Source organism: Hevea brasiliensis, chromosome 5 (assembly GCF_030052815.1).
Source record: "Hevea brasiliensis isolate MT/VB/25A 57/8 chromosome 5, ASM3005281v1, whole genome shotgun sequence".
NCBI classification, from domain to species: Eukaryota; Viridiplantae; Streptophyta; class Magnoliopsida; order Malpighiales; family Euphorbiaceae; genus Hevea; species Hevea brasiliensis.
This window is the reverse complement of record NC_079497.1, coordinates 103,312,043-103,331,717: the sequence shown is the minus strand read 5'-3', so window position 1 is coordinate 103,331,717 and position 19,675 is coordinate 103,312,043. Positions and strand designations below refer to the sequence as shown.

Sequence of the window (19,675 nt, the reverse complement as noted above, 5' to 3'; positions counted from 1 at the left end):
TTTCCAAATAAAATAAAATAAAATTATTTTCATTTCTTTACTTTTTATTTTCCTTTCATACAAACAATAAAATGAAAGATAGATATAGAACTTTCTTTTTTATTTTCCTCTCTTATTTTCTTTTCTCCCAACTACAATTGGTAGAGTGTAAAGTTTTACAACGTAATCAATTATGTAACACAATCAAAATTGTAATGTAATGTAATTATCATTACATTGTTATGTTTAGTTGCCTAAAAAAATATAAAAGTGATGTAATGTAATTATAATTTTTATTTTAATATTTAATTTATTTATAGTTTTAATAATAAGTGGTAATTATTGTAATGATTGGTAGTCGAGTGATAGTGGTGGTGATGGTGGCGACAGCAGTGGTTAGGTGGTGGTGGTAGCAAGGTGAAGTAGTGGTTGTGGTAGAGGTGGTAGTAGCTAAGTAGTGATAGCGATAGTCAAGTGATGATGGTGGTGATGGCGATGATAGTGGCAGTGGTTAGGTGGTGGTGGTAGCAAGGTGAAGTAGTGGTTGTGGTAGAGGTGGTAGTAGCTAAGTAGTGATAGCGATAGTCAAGTGATGATGGTGGTGATGGCGATGATAGTGGCAGTGGTTAGGTGGTGGTGGTAGCAAGGTGAAGTAGTGGTTGTGGTAGAGGTGACAGTAGCTAAGTAGTGATAGCAATAGTCAAGTGATGATGGTGGTGATGGCGATGGTAGTGACAATGGTGGTGGTAGTGGTTGTGGTTATGATAATGGTAGCAATGATGATAAGGTAGGGGTAATGGTAGTAATAACAGTGATAGCTAAATAATGGTGATGATGGTAGTGTTAATAATAAATAAAAAAAATATTAAAATAAGTAATCATGATTACATTCATTTTTACATTTAATGATCACTATGCTATTTAAAATATAATTGATTATATTATGTAATTATCATTTCATTACATCAAATTTTTTTATATTACCAAATAACATAATCAAATATGTAATATAATCATAATTATATTACAACTTTGATTACGTCATACCAAACATAACATGTTGACGAACATAGTATTGATATGTACCTAAAAATATTCCACACATCTTATCTAATAATATAATCTCATTTACCGAATATTAATTATTATTTACATATCCTTAAAACAAAAATAAATTACTATTTAATCCTTATATTTTTAATAAAACTAATTATTTAGTCTTTCAATTTCAAAAAAATACACTATTTAGTTACTCTATTGAACTGTTTTATCCCTCCATTAAACTTTTTATTAGTTAATATATTTTAATGTCAATATTTTTAGCCCCTCTATTTTATGAAACTAATTAGTTGGTTTATGTATTTTAAAAAATACTACTATTTAGTCCCTATAATTTAGTTCGTTAACTCTTTAGTTATATCATTTTTTTAACACCCACATTGTCTCGACTCTCTCTCCCTTATTTCTTTCTCCCCATATTTCTTCTCTCCTGCACTCATACCCTTTTCCTCCTTATTATTTCTCTGTTTTTCATCTTTTGATAGAAAATAGTACAAGTAGTTTGTGCAGAAACATCAACTAATTTTCCTTTATTCAAGTGATTAAAGTGATAATTTAGAAAATTTGTTCTGAATAGAGAAAAGACAAAAAAGATGCATAAGAAATTAAATGAAAATACTCGAACAATTAAAAAAATTGAAATTCATATTCAGTCTCCGCATAACAAATTTTCATTTTTATCGAGGAATATGTTTTTCAAAATATTATTTTCAAGATACATTGATTAACTAATTAATTTCACTAAAATAAAGAGACTAAATAATAATATTTTTTTAAAATACATAGACTAATTAATTATTTTCACCATAATAGAGGAACTAAATAGTAATTTAACTGATATAATCCACTGACTAATAGAAAATTTGATGGAGAAAATAAAGAGTTTAATGTAAGCAAAATGCATGGACTCAATAGTGTATTTTCAAAATATATGAACCAAATTGTTAGTTTCATTAAATGTATCAACTAAATAGTAATTTTCTCAAAAAAATTGGTATTTGCATAATTCCCTCTCTATATCTCAAATACTTCTTTCTAGTTAGCTTCAAGAATCCATTGCAAAAGCTACTGCTGCAAAATTTTCTCTCTTGAAATATGTATTATAAATGTCTAAATATTGGTTAGTCATTCACCCATTTAGAACCAAATTAATTTTTTTTTTGATACAAAGGAGGGGAGACCCACAACAAACAAACAAACTACTTAAGACATCAAAACAACTTTGGGAGAAGTCACTCCTTGCAAGTCCCAATGAAGAAGGTTCATGGCTTCCTTAGCAGAGAAAGAAGATGAAAACTAATGTCCGCTCCCACTGCTAGATTCGCAAATCTGTTAACCACTTACCCAGTCACACCTGTCATAGGCGATGAAGCAACTCCTTACATTGAGAGATAAGATTAACAAATTGAAGATTAGACAACGCTTCTCATCTAAAAGAATATCTAGAGTAGTCTTGGAGTCTAACTCCACTTCTAGCTTCTGAAATTCTAGCTCCCAAGCCATGTGAAGACCATTAAGAGGGGCATGGAGCTTAGCTTGGATAGAATTGCACACTCCGAGTCTTACTAATAAACCAGTAACCCATATACCTCGACAATCCCTAATAAGCCCGTCTCCACCTCCATGACTTGGATTCCCTTTGGAAGAACCATTAGTGTTAAGCTTAACCCAACTTTCCTTAGCAGGCTGCCATGCCACTAAAATAATTGTTCTACTAGTATTCCTCATTTGAATGCCAAGCCAAGTGGTTAGTATGAACTTGGGATTGAAAGATCGCTTTCTTAACATTAATCAAAGGATTAGTGCCTCTAAAAACATACTCATTCCTCCATTTAGAGATCCACCGATAATAATACAGAGCATTTAGAGATAAGAAGAGGCAAACCAAAATTCGAGCAGAAGGTATTAGCATTATAAGACCAATCAACAATAGGCATACTATACAACCATCATAGAAATGAGAAATCTTAGTGGCCACACAAAATTAAACTTATTATATTGATTTTCTTTTGTTTGCTTTTTAGGTAATAGGGTTAAGGTCACGATAATATTAAACAAGGACATATATGAGAGATCAATCACCCAATAAATATCTTAAAATAAAATGTTTAAAATGTCTGAAAGAAGCATTTATCAAATGTTATGCATGTTTGGGAGTCACTTTCACCACATTATTAGCCAATATGCCACAAACTTCCTTCCTCTATATTGATCATTCGCAATGACAAACCATTACCACTCTATTAGGCATTTTGCCTTTTAAATTTTTTTTACCTATATCCAATCCATCATAGATCTACAACACATAATAGGATCCACATATTAAATATAAGAGTCTCACATGTTTGTGTTTTGAGTTTATGATAAACCGAATCTAGACTTTTAGCAAACTAAGACGAATTGTACTTAACTTAGAGATGAGCTCCTATGCTCCATCCTTGTTGTTACTGTAGTATAGATCATCATTTTTGATAGAGGTAGACTTTGTAGAGGACTTGTACCTAATACACATGTAAAGTTAAAGCCTACAAACGGGTTGACAATTGTTTTAATCAATTCGTCGTAGACATACAACACAGGAATCTTTAGTCTCTTATCTTCTTTCTTATTCCTAACTTCAAAAAGTTAGCAAAGACCCTTATAGTGTTTTCAAAAGTTTTGTAAGATCCTCTTACTCCTAAAGTCAATGAAGACTCTTGTTAAGCTTTTTAAGATTTTGCAAGATTCATCCACCTCTTCTAAGGTTGGTAAAGTCCCTTGTTGCACTTCCCAAGTGTTGCAAGCATTCCCGACCGTTATAAGGCTTCTAAAAGCCTTGCAAGCCACTTTGTCTTCTGGTTACTCCAGGCCAAAGTGAATCATTCCTCTATTAAAATTGTTGTTATTTGTAAACAATCAATACAAACTTGCGACATGCTCACCTCATTGAATACTTCATTTGCACATGAGCAACATACATCACTAAGATCACCTTGGCGCCGAAAATATAATTCAGACTGTAAAATAAAAAAAAAAGGTTTCACATATAAACAAAAATCCATTTGGATTAAAGATTTGTTAAATTATATCTTGATTTAATAAATTTTCTTCAAAATCCTTACGTACGTTCTAAATTTTCTCAATTCACTGAAAGAAAAAGGAAAAGGCTAACGACAATGGTTTTTAATACAAACGACATGTATTGTTTTGTCTTCGTTCCCTTTTGAGGAATTGCCATTCTGAAGCTAAAATCCTACTCAGCCTTGATACCTCTCTGGCCGTATGTAGCAACAACAACGTCTATATCAAAACCTTCAAAGCCCTCAAACGACAAAACCACGCAGAAAAATGACATGGAGCTCTTGAAATCTGAGGTGGCCTCTTTTGCTCCCTCACTCGGCCTCTCTTCTTTTCTCCCTTTTTCATCCTCTGGTTTCAATGATGCCGATTTTCGAAAATCAGGGCCTTTGAAGAAACCAAAGTCCTCAAAGAAAAAAAACCCAACTCGATAAAACCCTCATCAACACTAGTAACGACAGTGAAAGCTCTCCCAAAACCCAATTAGATAAAAGCTCGAAGAAGGCCAGGGATTTCAAAAACAAGGATAGCCAGTCTCACAATAATGAGATAAGATCACATTTTGACCAAAAACCCAAGCAAAAACCAGTACCAAAGCCTCCAGTTTATCACTTGATGACAATAACAAAAGCAACAACAGTACAAGAGCATTTGACAAGTACAAGAACCTCCCAAAGCTCCCTTTAGTGAAGGCTAGTGCATTAGGTGTGTGGCATGAGGATGGAATGGAGTTTGAGAAGAAAGTGTTGGGTGAAGGGAAGAGCAAGTTGGAGTTGAAGATGGGTGTGGAGGAGTGGAAGGGTGTGGTGGAGAAGAAGAAAGAGTTAGGAGAAAGGCTTATGTGGCAATATGCGCAAGATTATGAGCAAAGTAGAGGGCAGAGTGCAGATATTAAGATGCTGGTAACTACTCAGAGGTCTGGCACAGCTGCTGATAAGGTGTCTGCTTTTTCTGTACTTATTGGGGATAATCCCATTGCAAATTTGAGGTCACTTGATGCACTTTTAGGTAAATGAATGTCATTGTTTTTGGTGCATTTAAGTTTGGATGTTTGTTTAACTAATTTTAATTTGAAATTGTTTGTATTGAATATTTTAGCTGATGCATTGTGTAGAAAACATAACCTATGGTTAATGGGTTGAAGCTTTAGTAATTATTTCATAATTGAAGATTAGTTTACTTAGCATTGATGGATTTTAGCCATTTAACTAATGAGTAAATGATCCTGTCAATCATAAATTATGTGTTTCGATTATGGTGGAAGTTGCTCCCTTCAGTTTGGCATCGAAACTACAGAAATGATGAATCAAGGCAATTGAGTGTTTTAAAATTTTGAGGTACCTTATTGGTTATATTGAAGATTTCCGAGAGAAAAAGAATAGGTGACATTGATGGATGAAAGATTCTTAGAAAAAATTAATAGCTCATGGATTCTCTATAGGCCTATTTGGCAAAAGAATGATGTTACTAAAGCTCTGGAACTGAGTTCTGCTGTTTAGATTGTTGCTAAGTGATTGATAACCTTGTTTAGTACAACTACTATTCATATATCATCTCATACGAGGCCACATACAAGCTTCTTGAATATAAATATGGTAGCATATCCATCTTCTTTTGTGACAAAGAGGTTTGATTAAAACTTTTGTATCTTTTGCTCCTTGATATATATAATGATGCCAAAGGCGCTACAATGCTGATTCCCTGATTTTTAATCTGTCTATTATGGGCTAGTTTGCTCATTTTATTTTGCCTAAGCATGGATTTCCTACTTGTTAGCCTGTATGGCTAGCCTTCAGTGAATGCTTACCTGAAAAATTTGTAGGAGAAAGTGCTGTTAAACTACTATTCATATATCATCTTATATGAGGCCCCATACTTATGCTAGATGCTATTTTGTCCATGAATTTCTTGATTGGTCCTTAATAGTGTGAATGGATGGTATTGAGTAGGAAAAGACTAGAAGGGAGTGCAGTGCAACCTAGTTACCCTGTCTGGGAGATTTTTTTTTCTTAATGGAGGGGAAGTGGATTGGACACCTCCAATACATAAAAGGTGTTTACCCCCATTTTTTTTTTTTAATTTTGGGGCGGGGGTGGTGGTGGTGGTGGTTTTGGATTGGAAGGGATTGAATTTATTATTTTATTCTATGATCTCTCAAATATTACTTTTATGTTGAAGTTTTTATTGGTTGCCAGTATTGGTGAAAGATGAGGACATTAAAGAAAGATGAAGAAATTATTTTAATGATTTCTTTAATAATAGTCAAAATGGTAATAGCGTGAATATAGATTATAGACCAATAGAAAAGAATGTGAATTATACTAGAAGGATTAGATCTTTAGAAGTAAAGGAAGCACTTAAGAGAATGAAAGTGGGTAAAGCCTGTGGACCCGATGAAATACCAATTGAAGTGTGGAAGTGTTTGGGAGATATGGGAGTGGCTTGGTTAACTAAATTATTTAATAAGATTCTAAACTCAAAGAAAATGCCTGATGAATGGAGGAGGAGTGTTTTAGTACCTAGTTTTAAAAATAAGGAAGACATACAGAGTTGCTCAAACTATAGGGGAATTAAACTCATGAGCCATACTATGAAGTTGTGGGAGAGAGTTGTAGAGCATCGACTACGTCATGATACTTCTATCTCTCTCAATCAACTTGGTTTCATGCTCGGTCGTTCAACTATGGAAGCGATTTTTCTCATTAGAAGCTTGATGAAGAAATATAGAGATGTGAAGAAAGATCTACACATGGTTTTTATTGATTTGGAGAAGGCTTATGATAGTGTTCCAAGAGATGTCTTGTGGAATATGTTAGAATAAAAGAGGGTATCTATTAGGTACATACAAGTGTTGAAAGATATGTATGAAGGAGCAATTACTATTGTGCGCACAGTGGGAGGGTACACAAGAGATTTTTCGATCTCAATTGGATTACACCAAGGATCAGCCATAAGCCCTTACATTTTTACATTAGTTTTAGATGAATTGACGAAACATATACAAGAGAGTATTCCTTGGTGTATGATGTTTGCGGATGATATTGTTATGATAGATGAGACACAAGAAAGAGTCAATAGAAAGCTAGAGCTTTGGAGAAGTACTCTAGAGTCAAAGGGTTTTAAGTTAAGTAGAACGAAAACAGAATACATGCATTGCAAGTTTAGTGAAGGCCAAATTGGTGATAGGGAAGGAGTTAGTTTGAATGGAGTGGTACTGTCCCAAAGTAATCACTTTAAATATCTAGGCTCAGTCCTTCAAGTAGATGGGGGATATGAGGAGGATGTTAGTCATAGGATTAAAGCTAGATGGTTGAAGTGGAGACGTGCCATGGGAGTTTTATGTAATCGTACGATTCCCAATAAGTTGAAAGGAAAATTTTACCGTACAGCCATACGACCAGCTATGTTATATGGTAGTAGCTATGTTATATAGTAGTGAGTGTTGGGCACTGAAAGAGTCGTATGCGTCTAAGTTAAGAGTTGCAGAGATGAGAATGTTAAGGTGGATGAGTGGCCATACTAGACTAGATAAAGTCCGTAATGAGAGTATTAGAGAAAAGGTAGGAGTGGTGCCAATTGAAGATAAGTTGAGAGAAGGGAGATTGAGGTGGTTTGGTCATGTGAAGCGTAGACATACGGAGGCTCTAGTTAGACAAGTAGAGCACATTAGGTTAGAGGATAGAAAAAAAGGGGTAGACTTAAATTGACTTGGAGGAGAGTAGGACAACATGACATAAAGGCATTACACATTTATTAGGATTTAACCCAAAATCTTTTAGAGTGGAGGAAGCGAATCCATATAGCCGACCCAAAATTTTTGAGATAAAAGTTTAGATGAGTTGAGTTGAGTTATTATTGTTGACGAGGATAGTGTATTAAAAAATATTGATGAATGCAGGATACATATTCTTTAGTTTTATCCATGTCCTGATTGAAATGAATATTTGTTGCAGGAATGGTAACATCAAAAGTGGGAAAGCGCCATGCTCTTACGGGATTTGAAGCATTAAAAGAACTTTTTGTCTCAAGGTTGTCATCTATTCTACTACTCTTACCATCTATTTCTCTCTTACTTCTATCTTATGTGTTTTGGATGCTAACCACTTAAATGCATGTGACCTCGTGAAATATCTTTGGATACTTTCAATAATTCAATCGTTGTTCTTCTTTGCACTATTGATGTTGTCTCTTGTGTTTTCTCATGATTTAAAGGTCATTCTTTGAGTATGAGAAGTAGAAATGCCTTTTTCGTTTTTTATCTTGATATATGATCTGACATAGCTGCAAAATATAATAAGTGAGGTGTTCCTTCTTAGTTAGGGATTTTGTTGGATACAATGTTTTATCATAAATCATAATACTCAGTGGCTCTATGCTTGTAGTTATTTTACATTATATATTTATGGGTTATGTGATTTAATGGCATACTGATTATATCCTATGCCAGTTTATTGCCTGATCGCAAGCTGAAGACCCTTTTGCAGCGGCCAGTAAATAGTCTTCCTGAGACAAAAGATGGTTATTCTCTTCTACTTTTCTGGTATTGGGAGGATTGCTTGAAGCAGAGGTAGGCCTTTTCATTTTCTCCCATTGATTAATTGCTAATGGCATACATTATCTGTTCTTGTTCTGAATTTGACAAGAAGTTTGCATTACTTGGTTCATTTCATTTAAACATTTATATTCTGTTACATTTAGTTCAGAGTACATGATAATGATATATATACATCTGTGAGACATCTGTGTCCCTTTCCTGCATTGTAACTAAAATTTTGAACTTTGAAGGTATTGTCGACACCATATTTTGGCCGATCCCCAAAATACTTTGAAACCGATCCCCGGTGCTAAGTTTCCTCGGAGTAGCTAATCACGTTTCCGATCCCTCTTTGGTAGGCGGTCACATTTCCGACCTCTCCTCGCAAAGACGTGAATCAATGATAAGTCCTACGCATCCCTTGAAACTCAGCCGATCTCTCAAATCATTTACCGATCCTTCAAACCCGTTGCGGATTTAGGACACATCAAGAATATTCCGATCCTGTTGATAAATGGAGTGAACTAGCACTAGATCTTTTCCTACCGCTTTTATTGCCGACCTCCTTTCCGAAAGTTTAAGAGCTAAAGTTTTGGTTCGATTCCGATCTTAAGTGTTCGAGTTAAATTTTGGGTCAAGTTACATTCACATTTCTTCCCTACCGATCTCATGTTCAAAGTGCTTTCCGATCTCTCATACTTAGATTAATAATCACATTTAGTTTTTGTTTCTTTGTGCTCATACAATCAAATACTCGGACAAATAATGGTTTAAAATTTTCCGATCACAATCATTCATTGAACAAAAGGCATTTCATTTCATGTCATAATTTGTACAAGTTATTGGTGGGGATCACCCCACTGATCTACATTTGGATCACTCCTCTCTCCCTCTCACCCTCGGCTTCATCCTCACTATCTTCACCATCGCCCCGGTGCAGTCGTCCATCCAAGAAAAGTCTTCTTACGGGTAACGCTCACGGAGTGCGGCCAAGAGATCCTTGTGAGCCTTCACATAGGCCTCGGCTATTCCGTCACCATCTCCTCATCCCTCTCCTTAAGCTCCTTATCCTTCGCCTCGAGTTCCTCTATAAGTTGAGCGACACGAGAGGATGCATTGGCGTGGAGCGCTGGACTTCCTTAAGAGCGCGGTCCCTCTCGTCCGAAATACGGTTCTGTTCGCCAACCGGTCTTCATGGAGCTTTGCCGTCCCTCGACACGAGATATATAATCCCGAGCCGATGAGAGTTCGGATCGGAGGAATCCACTTCTGGTTCTTCTTCGATCTCCTTACCCAGCGCTGAATCCTTTCGGATCATGGTGCGGTTCACGGACACTCCACGTTTAAGCTCATGGTCCGAGTCAATATGTCATCAAGGCCATGCAGGATAGCTGTCCCGATCCTCTGAAAGAAGATGGTAGACCCGGGACTTTGGCGAAATCGAGTTCTCCTTGACAGTCGGTTATTCCTCAAGCGATCGATGCTTGAGCGCCCGAGAAGAGGTCCTCGAAGCTTGAGAAGGCCCCCTTCCTGCTTGGAACAAGCTGCGAGAGTCGGAGGTGCTCCTCCGATCTAGGAGGAGATCGGGTAGCCAGTGGTCGGCGGACCGAAGGTTGGGAGGATCACTTTGTATCTCCCGAGTTCGTGGCCGGGCGTTTGGAGTCGTTCAACGCTTTATCTCCTTTATCTTCCGAGATCTCTCTCCTTCTTCCGTTTCCTTGAACCCTCACCACCCGCCATACTGCACAAAGATAAGGTTAGTGATATCACTAAGGTCTTGAGAATTGAGATATAGAAAATACCGATGCCGAGGTTAGAGAGCTGAAGTTCGCAGTCTTGGCAGTGGCTTTGAAGCAGTCCAATGGTGCGGCTCGGCGATCACCGAATCCAAACAAGAATACTTTTTAGTGGCAGCCTCACTCTTGAGATCCATCACTATCAAACTTTCCTCTTCGCTCGAGGGTAATATGGTTGGAAGCAAGGGTCCACGTACCACCAGTGCTGGAAGTCCTCAAAGCGGCTCGGATCTTTGCTCCTCACAATGAAGAAGCGATTCTTCCAGTTCTTAAGAGACGAGGCGATCGGAAAAGAGCCCGCGATTGGCCGCTGAAAGAACCGATGGTCATCGTCCTTTCGGTGAGTTAGCCAGGTGCGGCTTGGCGAACACTTTAGTCAGAGGTGCGATTCCCTTAGCTCGGCATAGACCTCGGAAAGCAACCAAGATCCGCCACGAGTTGGGGTGGATTTGAACAATGGATATTCGGTGAAATTTTAGGACCTCCTTATAGAAATCGGCTAGAGGGAACCTCGGGCCAGGCCTTTAAGTTCTTCGTACACCATGACCATGTCATCCTCTTCAAAAGAATGATCGACACGAAGATCGCCATGGCATGATCGGCTCATATGAATCGGGACAAATGTTGTATTCTTGAACAAGCGATTGCAGATCAGTTCAGAAGAACGATGGAAGCTCGTCTATAGGAAGGGTCTCTCTCCTTGAAGAAGAGGCGCATACGCCTTAATGGTACGACAGGCCAGGCACAGGCGGGGACCCTAAGGGGTCCAGGTTGCGCGCTTGCGTTGCCTCTTCTTCATCAGACGATGACCAAGAGAACTCAATGGAAGGAGGGCTCGCCGCTCTCTGACCTTCGGCACCGCTCATTTTCAAGAAAAAAAACAAAGAACTTAAACTAAAAAGAAGATTAAAACCCTTACCAGAGTCTAATCGGTGTCGGAGAAACTGGAGAAAATGAGAGAACTTCGAAGTTGTGAGCAGGGGATTGAAAATGGAATGAGAAAACAACTGGCTAACCCTCCCCTATTTATACTAGTCCGAGCATTTAATGCTCGCGAGGTTCTAGGCGGCGCATCAATTGGTGAGACTCGGCGGTACATTACGACACTTTTCTCAAATATCCGAATGATCAGAGATCAGTTAATTGGAGATCGGCATAATAAGTTAAATATTTTGAATAAAGGATCAGTTAAGTGTCATTCAGGTAAAGAACCAGATCGGATAAACACAGTAGAGATCGGAAAATAATCAATGCAAAATAAGATGATAACCGACAAAATAAAGTCTTTATTCTCAAAAGATCGGATTACATCATTTGGGCGATCTCTAGGGATCGGATTACAATAAAGGTCTAGCTACATCATGTGGCCGATCTCTAGAGATCTGATTACATTGAAAAATTACATCATTTGGACGATCTCTAGAGACCGGTGAAAAATCCTATCTGAAGAGGCTGATCTAAGGATCAGTTTATAACTTATCCCAAGGATACTCCCAGGAGATCTAAGGATCAGTTTATAACTTATCCCAAGGATACTCCCAGGTGTTCTAAGGATCAGTTTATAACTGATCCCAAGGATATTGCCGACCGGATGCTTCATCCGCTGTCGGAACACTCAATGTGATGAGAAGCCGAATGAACTCAGTTGAGCAACTCGAGATCGGTACAACCGAAGCCCGCAATACGGATCGGTCAAATTCAGTTCTCTCACCATCGCCAATTAGGAACATCCTATCACCTGGATCGTAAATTTTCCGTCGAGGAAAATGGAATTCCATCGGAAGAGGATCAAAACCACGATTGTAGCGGAACTTTCCGAGCAGCTAGAACCAAGAAACAAGGAGAAAGAGAAAAATCGAATGAAGGAAATGCCACTATCAACGAGGGTATATATAGGGAAAATGGGCATTTAATCTTGGCGGAAAGCAAGCGGGCCTGAAAATCGAGATGTAATTAATGCTTGGACCGAATCGGTGATCAAGGATAAAGAGATCGGAGATAGGAGATCAACATGAGAGATCGGAATGGGAGCTAGGGGAGGATCGGAAGACAAAAGAATAAGACAAATTCCGATAACCGTCGTCGAGAATCGAGGCCAGAGGTAGTTAAAGCGTGGCGACGAGATCCCCACCGCGCCTAAGAATCGCCACGCAATCTTGTGGTGCGAGGGTATGTCATGTGATCCTGTACATCCCAATCCCCACCGTTGATCTCACTTGTAAGGATGAATCGGAACCCTTGGATCAAGAGAAGGCGACAATACGGCGTCTTTCACTCTCGGCCCCGGTCGTTCGGACAAAGGATTCAAGACCGTCCGGATTAAAGAGGAAAAGGACAAATATTTTGAAGCGATCTCGACCATTCGTTTTGATTCTCTTTAATTCTGAACATCCGATCATGTACTTCAAAATCGACCCTCCATCTCCCTCAAAATGAATCGACCCTTCATGAGCACGATTCCTATAAATACACATGAAAAAGCTGTTCAAGGGGAGGGCGGACGAAAAAAAGAAAGGTCATTATTATAGCGGAAGAACTCGAAAATTTCATTGGTTTGTTATTACGCTACTTTGAAGTATTGATTGGAAAGACTTTTGAAACTAGTTTTTGAAGTGTTTCTTGAAAAGGATTTTGAACACTGGAACTCTACATTTCGGCTTGTTCATCACGATCACGCCTTCACTTTCAACTCTTTATCATCTCTATTTTCATCCCATACATTTGGAGCTCAAATCCCACTCGGTTGTTATCTTGACCTAATCACATCATAGTTAAGCTCCCTCCAGTTCCACGGTGAACATCAACTCTCGAGCTAATCGGTCTTGTTTCTAGTGGCCACCCCATAATTATTCCCTCTGATTCAGCTCCTCCCGGTAAGAGCTCACGTCATTGTTTTATTAAGTGTTTGCGTTCATTTCTTAGTAGTCTCTCTGTCCTTTTTACGTATGTGATTTTTCTCCAAGTTCATCTCGTGCAAAGAAACCCAGAAATGTTATTCTCAGGTCATCTCTTTAGTGATTAGTGTGCCTTTTATTAATCTTCGTCATTTCTGAATACAAGCTTTTCTGGTTCCTAGTAGAGTGTAAATGGTCAGGTAAGACGTAGGTAACTGCAACCTAAAGATCTCTCTTAAAGGGAAAATCTGAATAATACATAAGGAAGATAGTCAAACTATTAAATTTGTATAACGACAGATTCGGCAAAGATGCCATAAAATGGAAGTAAAAGAAGCGAGTAGATTGGTCATAAATAAATATTGGTAAAATAAATACATGAGAGGTCGGTAAATCGGTCTCATTTTCCCGTCTAGCCGAAGGATATTGATAAGTCCTATCCCCAACCTCTTTAAACTTGGGATCCTTATCTCTAGGTTCTTAGGGCACCAAAATGCGGAGATCGGAAAAATACCTTTCAGGCACCTTTCTAATTTAAAAGAGATCGGAGGAGAGTTCTTATCCGGTCTCAACTCAAAATTTTATTAAATAGGGATCGGAGGAGAATTCTTATCCGGTTCCCATCTCGAAATTTTAATAAATACCTAAAAGAGATCGGAGGAGGACCCTCACCCGACCTCCAATTAAATTTTAATAAATAATCCAGTAGAGATCGGAGGAGAGTTCTTATCAGGTCTCTATTCAAATAAATATTAAAAAGAGATAGGAGGAGAGTTCTTATCCTATTCTCACACCAAATTTCAACCGTATGCAAGATAATCCCAAAACCCAGAACAATTAAACGCCAACTCACTAAAAATTGTCTCATTTACTTATGTATACAGGTAATCCTAATTAGTGAAAAATCAAACATTCCTTTTACCAAAAGGATTAACATTCCCACTATAGCCCTTCTAACTAATTTATAAATGACACAAAATTAAATCTACTTACCCTTGTTAAGGGACGAGGTGGGGTGCCTAACACCTTCCCACCCATTAATGGACCAGAACCTAGAATCTCTGTTTTGAAGTGGTTTCATTTTTAATTTAACTCCTAAATGGTTTTCTTTAGTTTCCCTCAAAACTAAGGTGGCGACTCCTCACTTTTCCCACTTGGTGAGTGATCGTCGGCGACCGCAAAATCCGTTCTGACGACTTAGCGACTCATTGGGAGCATGTATCCTAACTTGATCTAGAGGTCCAAAAGTAGGCTTAATTTTTGTGCGATCAAATTATAGTTAGAGGGCTCACTCGGCAATGTCTTATATGCTAATTATTATTCTGCTAACTATTTTGTTTTACTGTTCTATCTCCTCTGATTGCTCTTCATTTCAAAGAAAAAGGAAAAAAGGAAAAAATGGAAAAATAAAATCCCTGAATCGGAAGAGGTAAAAATGTCCCTTCACACACGAACACTTACACAATGTCCTCACACACTATAGTCCTAACAGGGCTTTCTTACCCTTTTAGGAAAGTAGGAGGGTCATGTAGCGGTGCAGTGGGTTTTACCCGTTAGTATCAGTGAAGGCTCTGCTCAAATTGAAACTCGTTCTATCCATTGTGATACTCGTGGAATTTTCCCGACAATATCATGGGGGTAGAATGGGGCTCTCTTGTTCTGATGAGGGGCAATTTGGGAACTGTGGCTATTAGAAAAATTAGATCTGAGCTAAACCGTCACAATAGTGAAAAGCGTAGTAAAGCGCCTCATAAGATAGAACCATCCGGATAGGTAGCGCTTACAGGTATCGAGAGTCTCCCTATTATAGGACAAAGGGGACATGTTTACTCTTACCTTACTCTCTTTCGATTTCTTTTCGTTCATTTTGTGAGGGTAATCTTGAATTCTCTTTGAAACACTTACACATTTTCCTACTTTGATAAATGTATGCGTGTCACTCTGTCAACAGTATGATTCAAAATTACCTAATTTGTCTTACTAACGAATCTTCCATGAGGCATCACCAAACCGAAGTGCAGTAAAAGGATAGGCATCATTTTTATCATGGCATCCTCGAGTCGATCGTGAGAAAAGGTTGAATGCTAAACTTTAGTGCAGATCGGCTCATGTTCGGTACCCTCCCAAAATGATGCTTTCAAGCGCACGCTAGCTCGCTACCTTCCTTTGGATTTGGATGAAATAGAGGTCAAAATGAACAACCTCGAGTGCTGTCTAGTAAATGGAGGTCGCTTCGATCAGGTCAAGTGCAGTTTGAAGAAAATGCGGAAGGATTGCAACCTTAATGCAAGTCAAGGTCCAAATCCGGCATTAAAAGCCATGTTGTCGGTTTGGAATCCTAAGTGCAGTATTCTCTTTCAATGATATTGACACGGTCCCCACTATGGAAGAATATCGGGCATTGCTAGGGATCCCATACTCCTTGCGAGCGGATCTACTTACACCTCGAGCATAAACGGACACAGAAGCGGTTGGCACACATGTTGGGTTTTCCCGGAAGAAGTAAAGTCGAAAGCGATCAAAGGGAACACGTATGGATGGTATTGGGCGTACCTTGAGAAGCGGTTAGATCATCGCCTCCAAGAAAGCGATGGGATCGAGTTTCGTAGCACTCGCCTTGGGAATCTATGGTGCGATCCTGTTCCGGGGCCATTGGGGATCATCACTAGCGGCGATGAGGTATTTTGGGCGGTAGAAAGGCGGGGATCAACCCGTCTGGCAATCCTTGCTGAAACCTTGTTAACCCTAACTACTGCGGACAACGGGGAAAGGGTCCATTAAGTGTTGCTCTCGGTTATTACACCTCGGACTATCGGTCACATGTGTCTGAGGAGACAAAAGGATTGACTTGGTACCTTGACCAGCCTCCCATTGAGAAGATGATCAGGTTAGTGATAAGCGAAGAATGAAAAAGCGATGGCGGGAGCGGATTACGAGTTTCAATAGCCATGATTCTTGTTGGAGGAAGGCTGTGGGCGTCAAGCCAACTGTCTTGATTAGTGCAGGAGGTATTCGATCGGTGTCCTAATTGGAATAACCGGGTATACAAATTACACTCCGGTATTGGTAACAAGGCAGTTTGGCTCAACACAATCTGTGATCAACATTGAAGAATACCACCAAGGACACTTCTACCATGAACTCAAGGAAGAAGAAGGGTTGAAAATGGCTCGCAAGTCTTGGGAAAGCATCGCTCTGATAGAGAAATCACCCAAAGGCCCAAGTGCCTCGGACGATTATCTTAAATGGAGGGACGGGGGCCGAGAACACTCTCTTGTAGAATTCAAGGGCGACAACCCTCGCCAAGGCGCCTTATTAGAGAAAGCGATGTCGCTGGTTGACTCGCTACAAAGGCAAATCTGAGAACTCACAATTGCGGGAACAAATAAAGCAATGAAGGACCAACGTGAGAAAATTAAGAGGAGGATAAGAAAGCTCGGGAAGAGGCAAGGGTAGAAAGAATAGGGTTCGAAGAGCAAGAGTGCAGTGGGAAAAGGAAAGAGACTCTCTCAAGGTGAGGTTAAAGAGATGAAAGGGCGAGAATAGTAAGCTTAGGAAAGGATGAAGTACCAAGAGGTGCTCGTTGAAGAGTATAAGCAGAAAACAAGAAGAAGAAGCTTGAATTAAAAGCAGGCACTACTCATCAACGATATCTTGAAAGAGTGTGCTAAGAGAGAAAAGAAAAGAAAAACAAGCTGCCCTCTATCAAGAACTAAAAGAGAATGTAGATCAGCTGGAGAGAACAATAGCACAAGGAAAACAAGAATTATTACCAGAATCCGAGTACGCCCTGAAAGCATTCGATCCTGCCAGGCAAGAAGGAAGGTTATATGAGTATCTCGAGAAAATGTCATCTCATTATAAAGAACCTCCCGAGCTTAGGCGATGTAAAAGATCGATGTACAAATTATTGATTAATGAAGTGATTTTTGGACCATTGTTTAGCAAAATTTGTGAATGAATAGTATGACTCCGTAGGAACTTCCTCGCTAGGGTTATGTGAAAAATTGAAATCGTTGTATGGACCCGATTATCATAAATGCGCACTCAATCTCGTCATTCACGGTCGGACTATCGAGCGATGCCATGATAAAGTGAGGCAATTATCCTTTTCTGATTTCAACTTGGCTCTCAAATGCCACTTTGTATCCCGTCGGACCGGGACTTTTTAGTTTCTCTGCAAAAATCCAAATTTTATTTGATTTTCTTTTACTCCTCCCGGAAATCAATATTGATTCAAACAAGGCAAGTCGACCAAGCACAGTTCAACCCAAGCGAGTGTACTTAACAAGATCTCGAACAAGAAAGATAATGGAAAATCGGGAGCAAATCTGAGAACCTACGAGGCGGTCTCGAATTGAAAGATCGACTTTACGAAATCATGAGACTAATGAAGGAAATGTCTCAGAACAAACCTACTTGAGAACCTAACCCACCATTACCTCCTCGCCTCCTACAACAAATGATCCTCATCAAGCTTCAACCTCTTTTACCTTTCGGTCTCCCATTCGGACCCAGATCCTTTGTCAATCCGGTGAGCATGAATAATGACCCACCTTTCTCCTATTACCGGTGTCTCAAATGCCGAGCCTCACCCTTCAATCCCGATCCATCGATTTACTCCACCCCTCGGCTCCGGTTGGAGGAGCATATCACCTGATGGAAGGAGAACATAGGGCGAGAGATAACGAGAAACTATACGCCTAGAAGAAAAGGCGAGGGCAATAGAGATTTGAACATGTATGGTTCGATCGATGTGTCGTCACTAAGATTGGTGCGGATGTGGTGGTACCACCCAAATTCAAGGTTCGGATTTGACAAGTACAGGAAACTCGGATCCCGCATCCACACGGCAACCTACATTGCCAAAATGTCCTTAACGGAAGGCGATAGACTTCTCATTCACTTCTTTCACGAGAGCCTCTCGGAGGCGGCTACGAGATGGTGCATACAATTGGGCGAGAGCAAGCTACACTCTGGAAGGATTTAGCGATACTTTTCTAAAGCGGTACAAATTCAATTGTGATGCGGCACCCACGAGGAGGACCTCGGAGCACTGATGCGAAAGGCGGGAAGGTTTCAAGCGGTATGCCCAACGATGGAGGAGAAGGCGCGAAGTATATCCTCGGTGACCGACAATGAACTTTGCTCCTATTCATCGAAGCGTTGAAGGCTCCTACTTCAACTTGATGATCGGAAATACCTCCAACGACTTCTCGGATATCATCCAAGCGGTGAGAGAATCGAAGCCAATCGAGAATAGGAAGGTTCTGAGTTGGTGAGAACCTGTAAAGAAAAGCGCCAATTTTGGCAAGAAAAAGGAGGGTGATGTACACTCTATCACCGTCGAATAATTACCCCAATTTCCCCAAAATAACTACAGCCATATTCCCCTCTTATGGCCAAACCATATCAACATTCCACCTCCTTTCCTAATTATCCACAAACACGCCCACAATCGCCCCACCCACAAATTTCCAACCAAGACCACCTCCTCCACCAACTCAACCACGAGCACCACAAAATAACCCGAGACCTCCAAGAAATCTGATCCACCTTCCCCTCCTCTCGGTGAAATATACCGATACCTTGTCGGTATAAACCAAATCGTGCAGTCCCTTTAGACCCAATCCGGCCGCCATATCCCGGGTGGTATGATGCCTGACCCGTTGTGAGTATCATGGAGGAGCACAAGGGCATTCAGCGACAAGCTGCGGGGCACTCGGAGGAGAGTGCACGCTCTAATCCGGGCAGGTGGTTGAAAATCGAGGAATGGTTCCCTCCCCAATGTCACCTCAAATCCTTTGCCCAACCATAATGCGGGTAGTGGTGTAAATATGATCGAATCTAAGGAAAGGGATCAACACTGAAGTGGATGAGTGGTTCCATACTTTGAGGAGATTTTTGCTATAGCAATGAGGGAAGGTTATCTTTCCCCGAACAGCGGATTAGAGGAGAATACGGGGTGTCCTTACCATGGAGGAGCGGTGATCATGAGTGCGAGATTGTGAGGGTTCGGGCAAGAGGTCGGAACTTATTGTCTTTTAAGGGGTTGAGATGTCGGAAGAGGTCAAAAGCGGAAGGGAAGTGAACACCACAAGATTCACCAAAGCGCTTCTACCTCCAAGCCCGAATCACCTTCTCACCCCGGTAGCCTCACCACTAGTGTGATTATTGAGACTCATACGGCTCCCCATCACCAACACTCATGCTGTCCCTTGGAACTATAATTTCCAAGTTTTTACTCAGGGAGCGTCAAGCAGCACATCCGCTCCTAGCCTCGCCTCACCTCCGGCACTACCAAAGCCATGTTTCGCTCCTCACGAGCACTTGGGATGACTTATCTTTGGACACTG

At 39.9% G+C, this 19,675-nt stretch overlaps 1 pseudogene; it reads left to right on the top strand.

Moving 5' to 3' along the window:
- The first annotated feature begins 4,244 nt into the window (after positions 1-4,244).
- The window catches only part of LOC110640154 (protein SLOW WALKER 2-like), a 35,838-nt pseudogene continuing 20,407 nt past the window's right edge, over positions 4,245-19,675 (top strand).